General features: G+C 41.3%; 1 protein-coding gene across 2 annotated transcripts in view; it reads left to right on the forward strand.

Moving 5' to 3' along the window:
- The first annotated feature begins 1000 nt into the window (after positions 1-1000).
- Positions 1001-8976, forward strand: part of USP25 (ubiquitin specific peptidase 25) — a 98352-nt gene continuing 90376 nt past the window's right edge. For both annotated transcript variants that reach the window (XM_070597794.1, XM_070597795.1), the window contains exon 1: positions 1001-1417. The gene's annotated coding sequence lies outside the window, so the exon portion shown is untranslated. The remainder of the gene's footprint in view (positions 1418-8976) is intronic.

The following is an 8976-nucleotide window of genomic DNA, read 5'->3' on the forward strand; positions in this document are numbered from 1 at the left end:
GATTAGCATATGTGATATTGTATTTGTAACAATGTGCACTGATTATTCCGCCCCTCCCACAGCCGCACCCTCACCTCTTATCCCCGGACTAGCTGTGAAACTCGAGATATTTTTGAGGCCAGAGATTGGTTTCTTAAGGTTAGGTTTTCTCTATAATTCCATATAGAGTCAAATATTCCATGCGGGGTGGTTAACTGATAATTGGCAACTGGGAATTAGAATTATGTACCATCTAGGCAGTGAAACTTTGTAATGTTGCCTGTTGTATAGACCATATTTCACTTGTATTAAATCTCCGGGAAATAAATCTTATTTCCCCAGAGCCTAGCAGTGACTGGCACATGTTTGAATGAATGAAGTAGACGGAGAATGTCAATATTCATTTATGTAATAATTAGTTAAGAAAAAAGTACGTTTCAGCATAAGAACTTCGGACAGCCCTTTGCATAAATCACACTTGACTTTTCCTGTCAGGCAAGTTGATGGCTTGTGAAATTCCTAGAAAAGCGAGGGGAGAGGACTCAGAGACGAGCCGGCGTTCCGGACCCAGCGCGGTCTGGGGACCTTACTGGGCCTGAAGGGAAACATTTTGTCGCGGAGGAGTTCGGAAAGCCAGCGATCCCACAAGTCCTGGGCACGGGGAAGAAGCTGCCCTCCAGCCTCGGGTTGGAGCTTCGCCGAGTCAAGCGCAGGCGTCGCGCAACCTGCCGCAGGGGCGGCTCCGAGGCCGGACCCGCGGGGCGCGCCCTCGCCCCACCGCTGGAGCGCCGGGCCCGCGCGGCGCGGGGGCGGAGCCGCGAGCGGGGGGCGGGGCTCCGAGGCGGCCCCGCCCCGCCTCCCCGCCCCGCGGGTCACAATGTAGGGTTAGGGCGGCCGGCGGGCGGGGCTCGGCGGGGCTCGGCGGGGCGGGGCGGGGCTCGGCGGGGGCGGAGCCGGCGGTTGGGGGAGGGGAGGGAGGAGGAGTCGCGGTGGGAGGAGGACAGCGCCATTCCGGCCGGCCGCTCCCTGCGTCCCCTCTCCCTGCCCCGCAGTGGCCCGCGAGCCGCCGGCGAAGGAGCGCGCGCCTGACGCGGCCCGCCCTGCTCGCTCCCCGCCGGCGTCCGCCGTCCGTCCGCTCATGGCCCGGGCCGCGGCCAGCGAGCCGCTCTGAGGCGGGCCGCGCGGAGTCGTGGGGCCGCCGCCGTGGCCCTCGCTGTCGGCGCCTCGCCGCCCGCCCGCGGTGCCCGCGCACGCCGGCCGCCATCGTCTTCGCGCCTGGCTGGCGGGGGCGCTGTCCTGCCCGGCCGTCCGCGCCGCGCATTGGAGCTCGGCGGAGCGCGGCAGCCAGGGCCGGCGGAGGCGCGAGAAGCCGGCCGCCGGCGCCGCGGGGGCCATGACCGTGGAGCAGAACGTGCTGCAGCAGAGCGCGGCGCAGAAGGTGAGGCGGCCCCTGGCCCGGCCCCCGACCCGGCCCCGGCCCCGCCGCCAGGGCCTCCTCCCCGCGCCCCCCGCCCCGCCGCCTTTGGGGCGTCGTTCCCAGGGCGGGCTGCGTGTGGGAAGCGGGGTGCACTTAGCGGGCTTCCATCCGCTCCCTTCTGGCCGATTGTTTTCCTGGAGCAGACGGTGCCGGGTCTTTATTGGGAGCGACCCTTACATTCCTACACTCCTCTATCTGGCTGCTTAATTAAACTTTCTCCTCCTCCTTCCTTTTTAAAAAAATAGAATAGCCACTGGTCATCCCTGATGAGCACGGTTTGTGTTTTGAAGGTGGGAGCCTTCTGGGCCTGCTCTTTGCAAAAGGGTCTCCAGCAGGACCGAATTGCCTGCCTGGCGGGGCAGGTCCGTTTACCAGGTGACTCTCTGTGGAAGTAGAGGGTTTGGTTGGTTCCTTTTCCTCTTTCTGTTTCTTTTTCCCGTTTTTCCCCCTTGAGTATAGAAACTGTCCTTAAGAAGGGAAACCTTTCTGGCCATGTTTACTCCAGGAATCTTTTGTCCCCTGAGTTTGACCTTGTTCCATCGTTTACCCTTTGCTCTTGACTCAGCCACACATTCAAATGGTCATTCACCTAAGTTAAAAGAAAAAAATCTGTTTTTGAAGCTTCAAATCTTTTATAGTGAGTAATGAGAAATGCTCATTTTGTTCTGGATTTTGCTTTCAGGATGTCAAGTGCACTATCATGGCTTGCACCATATCCTGAAGAGTAGTTGGCTATGACTTATTTGTCTTTTGGGTGAAAAGCATTTTGGGCTAAAGGATAACATTGCTTTAGTCGTGTTGGGGTTACGGCGGGTAACTGGAGTTTATTGTGAGCAGCTCCCGAAGCTGTGTTGGTTTATCAGGGTGAGTAACGAACGCCCCACCCTGTTGTAGTTTTGGCATAGTTATCTCCTACCTGTGCTTGGTTTTCGAATAGGGTCTGCTGTCCTAAAATGGACTGTGTATATACTCACAGCCTGCTAAATTTCTGCTTTCAGATTATTTTTAGAATTTTATGGTAGTACTTGAGGTAATTGAAGATGCTCAAGAATTTTGGAAAGCAAGGATAGTGCATTGTTATTTTAGGCACTTTGGGAAAGTTGATTTTGGAGCTCTTGTGTGTTAGTTAACTGTTACTGGTTAAATTTAGAAGATTATTGCAGGCTGCAGTTTATTTACAGGGAAATAATTTTGGATTTAATATTGGGAGTTAGAACAGTTTATCTGCTAATCCCCTCTATTCTACTTTGAATACCTTAAACTTTAGTTTTTGATGTTGAGTATGTGATAAAGTGTTAATACTTAAAGCAGGATCTCGTGGTCATATGTATACTAAGCAATATTTAATAGATTTGGTATCATTTTTGTTTATAGTTCTCTTCAGTGTTGAGTATTTATTCAACACAGCCAATTTGTTTCAAAGTGGGAAAAGTAGCTCATATTTTTCACATCTCTTAAATTTGAACAGTGGAAAGAAGTTTGTGAGTTTTTTAAATTGGTTTTGACTAGAGTACTTCTTTAACATAGAATCAGATAATGCAGATCTGCCTGCTTCAGAAGTTTAGGCATAAAATTGTAGGATGGAGAATCAAATTACTGAAAGTGGTCTTGGCCATCAAGTTTAATTTCCTAGTTTAATGAACTCCTCCTTACACAAAGGCAGTAGTTGTTAATCCAAAGTATTACCATTGTGCTGCTGTTTTCAGTGTGTGTGTCAGATCGTCTCACTGGTAATGGGGAAATTTTTTTGGTGAGGAAGATTGGCCCCGAGCTAACATCTGTTGCCAGTCTTCCTTCTTTTGCTTGAGGAAGATTGTCGCTGAGCTAACATCTGTGCCAGTCTTTCTCTGTTATGTGAGATGCCACCACAGTGTGCCTGACCACCGGTGCTAGGTCGCCGACCACATAGGAACCTGCAAACGCCTGGCCACAGAAGGAAGTGGAGCCCGAACTTAACCACTACCCCATGGGGCCAGCCCGAGGGGGGAAATATTTTTGGAGCAGTATAATGCGTGTATTTTTATACTTCCATCAAGGTATTTATGTGTTTTTTAAAAAGAAACAATATATTTGTTTGCTTTCCGTATTAACATAGTATTATATTTTTACTCATTGGAACTATTTAAAAAATATTTGTATGGGTATAAATACTTTAAGCCATCTACTTCAAATAAATCGGTAGATTTAAATCCACCAAGCTAGTAACTAGGAAGTGGACTTAAGCTAGTAACTAGGAAGTAAACTTCAAACTTTAGAAGAAACAAAAGTGAAACTCTCTGTTTTCACTTAGAAACTTTATGAATTGTCAGTCAAATGAGGTAACTAGTGCGTATTGCATAACCAAAATTGAGCCTATTTTCTGCTCTCCTCAAAATAATTGTGTGTGTGTATGTATGTGTACAACATTAGTTTTATGTGAATAGCTGTGTTCTGGGGATTGGAACGCTTCCCTATATTTTCAAGATTCTTTTTTTTTCCTTCCAGAAGGATGACTCTTTCATAAAATAATATAATAATCCTTTATTTAAAAAAAGCATGCCACAGAACTTTCATAGATCTCTTTTCACCTGCAAGGTAGTTTGTCACAGTATATTGGTAAGGAGAGGGGCTGTATTTTCCTCTGATGTGTTCTTTGCGTGATGGCTGAAGTTTGGCCATGGCCGGGCATTGTGACATGTAGTAAAACTGCAGAGAGCTGCTTTTCTGTTTAAAGGATACAAGTGAGGTGGAGTTGGGGGGAGATTAGCTGCAGTTAAATCCTGTCAGAATTTTGGTCTTGAACATGTCTTCAGCCTTTGAGCTTGATATTTACCTAAGTGTAGGATCTTTAGATCTCAGAAATTTGATACCTAGATTCAGGTCCCAAAGAGGATTCTTTAGGGAGGCAATAGATGGCTTCGTCCCAGGGACCAAATTAATTTATAGAGTGAAGTGAGCTGGATACCATTTACATTAAATGTATCTTTCTGAGTTGAATAAAATATAAAGTTCCTAAGGGCAGGTATTTTGCCTATTTTGTTTCACCCTGGTTCCTTGAACATAGTACGTTTCAGTAAATATTTGATGAGTGAAGCAGTGAGTGAATGTTTTCTAAGAAGAATGAGAAGTGCAGTAGTTATTTTAGTTCCCTAACTGAATCTCAGATTTAGGATTATTGAGAAACAGTGAAAGCTCAAGACTGCGGACAACTGTTGGAATTTAGGCAGTGTAGTGAAAAGATGGTTGGATCTGTATCACCTTTCTGTGACCTTGGGCAAGTCACTAAATGCCTCTGAATCTTCTTTTAAAGCCTTAAAGTTAGTATGATTAGACATTAGCAGCTTTTTTAGATCTGCGTGTTCGGTGGAGCTAAGCATACATTTATTCCAGACAGGGAGTTTAAAAAAAAATAGTAGGGGATGGCAGCAGAAGGAATTTTATGGATCAACAATTTTCAGTTAATTACGGGGGGGGGGAGGGAGGGGTTAGGTGGGCAGGATTAACCAATCACAGATTAACCAAATTAAGAGTTTAAAACAAAACTTGAAAAATAATACAAACTGGATTCAGAGTAAATTTCTTAGTTAAAATAATGCAGTATTTTCTAATTTAGGTTATCATCTAAAGTTATAAAAATAAAGTAGAGCCTTTCAAGGGACAGTTAACATTTTGTAAATTGCTGTAAACATTATATACAACTGATATTCCTTAGTACTAAATAGTTGGTTATCTTGTTATCAGCATATGCCTTCGTTTGGGCAGAGAGATGGGGAGCCAGCTGCTTATTCCCACCTATTCCTTCCCTTTCTCACCTCATTTTGATTTGTATACTAACATTGTATCCAGCTGCCTTAATGAATTCTCATCAGATCTGATAAATATTCTGTGAGTTTTCTTTACTTTTCTGTGTATACAGTCCATATCATTTGTGAATAATTATCATTCTGACCTCTTCCTTGTCAATATTCAGATTTATTTTTTCATTTACTATTTTATTGCTTTAGCTAAGATTGCAGAATACTCCTAGGATTGATGTTAGTGTCTGTATGTATTGTTTCGTTATGATATGGAAATTTCCCTATAGTCCTAAGTTTTAAAAATATTTTGAAATCAGATTTAGATGTTGACTCTTTATCAAATGTCTTCTTTTGTTGTTGTTGCAACAACTGATGTGGTGTTTTATGTGTCAATAAGAACAACAATTGTAATAGATAGCATTTATGGGATATTTACTATGTGCTATGTTAAGGAATTGTAATAAGAGCAACAATTGTAATAGATAACGTTTATGGGATATTGACTATGTACGATGTTAAGGAATTGTGCTGAGAGTTTTTTAGACTGTTTTTCATTTCATCTTCCTAACTGCCTTATTAGGTGAGCACTATTTTTTCCCTTCATATTGTGGTTGAGGAAACAGTACTAGAGAAGCTAAGAGCTAAAGCAGCATTTCACTGCTGGTGTGTGTGAAGGGTGGGATTTAACTCAGGGCCATGAGACTCTTGAGCCCCCCCATTATGATGGATTGCATTCTGGTAAAATCTCATGTAGTCGTGATGCCTCCAAATTCAATATACTAAATTTTAATCTGGAATTTAATATCTGTATTCTTAAATGAGATTGGTTACACGGTTTGCTTTTGTGTAGGTGGGTAACAAGGTAAAATTAACTCATAAAATTATTAGAAAGCTTTTTGTGTTTTCCTATGTTTTTGGAATTGTTTAATGTAGGATTGGGTTAAACCATTCAAAATTGGGGATATTTAAGCATTTTTTTGTCATTCAATCTAAGTACTTGCTACTTTGAAAGGTTGATGAATATGACTATATCAGGCTGACTTTTATCTAGAGCACATTTTAGATGAACTTTCCACATTTTATCTTTTTTTTAGGTTTTCTACCACTTCCAGTGTCAATTTTAAAATTGTTTTTTAGATGTGGATTTTATTTCATTTAGCTTTCTCTCCATTTAGATATGTATATGGATCTGATGTTTTCTCTTAAATCTGTGCGTATATAGATAGATCTCTTTCTCATTCCTGTTAGTTTTGTTCTGTTCTCAGTGGTGTTTGCCAGATGTTGATCTATTTTATTGGTCTTTGCAAAATTCAGCTCTTTGTTTCATTTATAACTTTTGTTTTGTCTTCTAATTTATTTTTCTTTTTCTTTAGTAATTCCACCTTTCTACTCTTTTTGATGGTAATTATTCTTTTTATACTTATATTCAACGTTTAGTGAATTTCCAATCATGTTTAATGAAAAACATTTTGGGCTGTGGATTTTCGTCAGTTTTGTTTTGAATTTGATTTTATTTTTTGTTCACTCTTTAAAAGATTTTTTTTTGGTTTACTTTCCAAGATGTTGCATTTTTAAAATTGTTAACTTTTAGTTTCCATATACTGTGTTTAGAGAACATGATTTGTAATAGTTTTAGAAATTTATTCAGATTTTCTTGGGGCCAGCACCGGGGGCGTAGTGGTTAAGTTTGTGCGCTCTGCTTGGTGGCCCAGGGTTCGTGGGTTTGGATCCTGGGCATGGACCTGCACACTGCTCATCAAGCCAGCCTGTGGCAGTGTCCCACATACAAAATAGAGAAAGATTGGCACAGATGTTAGCTCAGGGCCAATCTTCCTCACACACACAGAAAAAGATTTTCTTATGTACATGAGGTTTTAAGGAGCATGTGAAAAGGATGAGTATTCTTTGAAAGTTGTAGAGTTTGGGGCCAGCCCCGTGGCCTAGTGGTTGAGTTCGAGAGCTCTGCTTCAGCAGCCCAGGGTTTTGCCAGTTTGAATCCTGGGTGCAGACATGGCATTGCTTGTCGAGCCTTGCTGGGGTGGCATCCCACATGTCACAACTAGAAAGACCCAAAACTAAAAATACGCAACTATGTACTGGGGGACTTTGGGAGAAAAAGGAAAAATAAAAATAAAATCTTAAAAGAAAAAGTTATAGAGTTCTTTATTTGTATATTAAATGAACACAGTGTGATTTGAATATTTCATGTTTTTTTCCTTTATCTCTTAAATTCTGAGGGATGTGATATCTCTACTTTTAATATAATTTCATCAAATTCTCTTTGTATTTCTAATGGATCTAATCCAAACTTGTGTGTCTTTGCTGTTGTTTTAGTAGCATTTCATCATTTACATATATGGTGATAATTGATAAATTTTTTTATTGTCATCTGAGTTTCTGTTTATTAGTCTTGTTTTCCCTACTCAGTTTTTTTTTTTTTTTTAAAGATTGGCACCTGAGCTAACAACTGTTGCCAATCTTCTTTTCTTTCCCCCCTGCTTTTTCTCCCCAAATCCCCCCAGTACATAGTTGTATATTTTAGTTATGGGTCCTTCTAGTTGTGGCATGTGGGACGCCGCCTCAGCATGGCCTGACGAGCGGTGCCATGTCTGTGCCCAGGATCTGAACCAGCCTGCTCAGTTTTCATGGATTGATCAGATTTTCCTTGTGTCACTTCCCTTACCCTTTCTTTTTTACAGCCTGTAATGATGTAGAAATCTCTTTCTCATTTCTGCTCTTTTAATTTTAAACAAATATATCCAAACATGTATTTTTCTGGTACAGTCAAAAATTGATAATCAACTTTCCCTCCTTCCCTCTACTCTCAATAAGATAAAACTTTTTAGCTTATTTTTATTTACAGCATTCCTGATTTTGTTGGGATAATATTGAATGTGATTCTGAATGATGACTTCTTAAAAAAACAGTTCTTTTGTTGAGGTCATATTGGCTTACAACATAGTGTAAATTTCAGGTACACATCACTCTGTTTCTGTTTCTGTATAGACTACATTGTGTTCCCTGCCAACAGTCCAGTTTTTATCCATCACCATATGTACATGTCCCTTTCCCCCTTTGGCCCTCCTCCCACCCCCTTCTCCTCTGGTAACCACTCATCTGTTCTCTAAATGATGACATTTTAAATTTCTTAGGGTATACCTTATGTCAAAAATATTACTTAATTGTGTTACACATTAGCAGTTAGTTTTTAAAAGTTATTTTAACTATATGTTTTTCTGTATAGTATAATACTGTTTCATGTTACTCTTTGTTTTTATTGTTGTTGACTCTTTGTGTAAGCTTGTATGATTTCCCCTTTGGTTTTGGAATCCAGAAATTTCACTGTGTGTGTGTGTGTGTGTGTGTTTGTGGTGTGTGTTTATCTTTTTAACAGTTCTGCCTAGGATTTTTGATCTGAAAATGTTAGTGTTCTTCTCAGTAAAATTATTGCTTCTACTGTATTCTTTTTTTTCCTTCTATAACTGCATTATTTGAATATTAGATACCATTCATGTCTTTTCCTTGCTTCAAATTTTATTTTATAATTTCTTTCTCTCCCTTTTTGTCCTATATGCTCAGATAACTTTTCAGTTTGATCATCTATGCTAGTTCTATATTTACTGCCTCCATGGGTGGTCAGATCTTTTGGGGGTTTGTTTTAATAGTATACATTTTTAGTTGGTTCTAAAGTGCATAATAATAATAATAGAATTATAAACATTGGTTCATAATAGCTGTCCATGA

This window comes from Equus przewalskii, chromosome 27 (assembly GCF_037783145.1).
Source record: "Equus przewalskii isolate Varuska chromosome 27, EquPr2, whole genome shotgun sequence".
Lineage (NCBI taxonomy): Eukaryota > Metazoa > Chordata > Mammalia > Perissodactyla > Equidae > Equus > Equus przewalskii.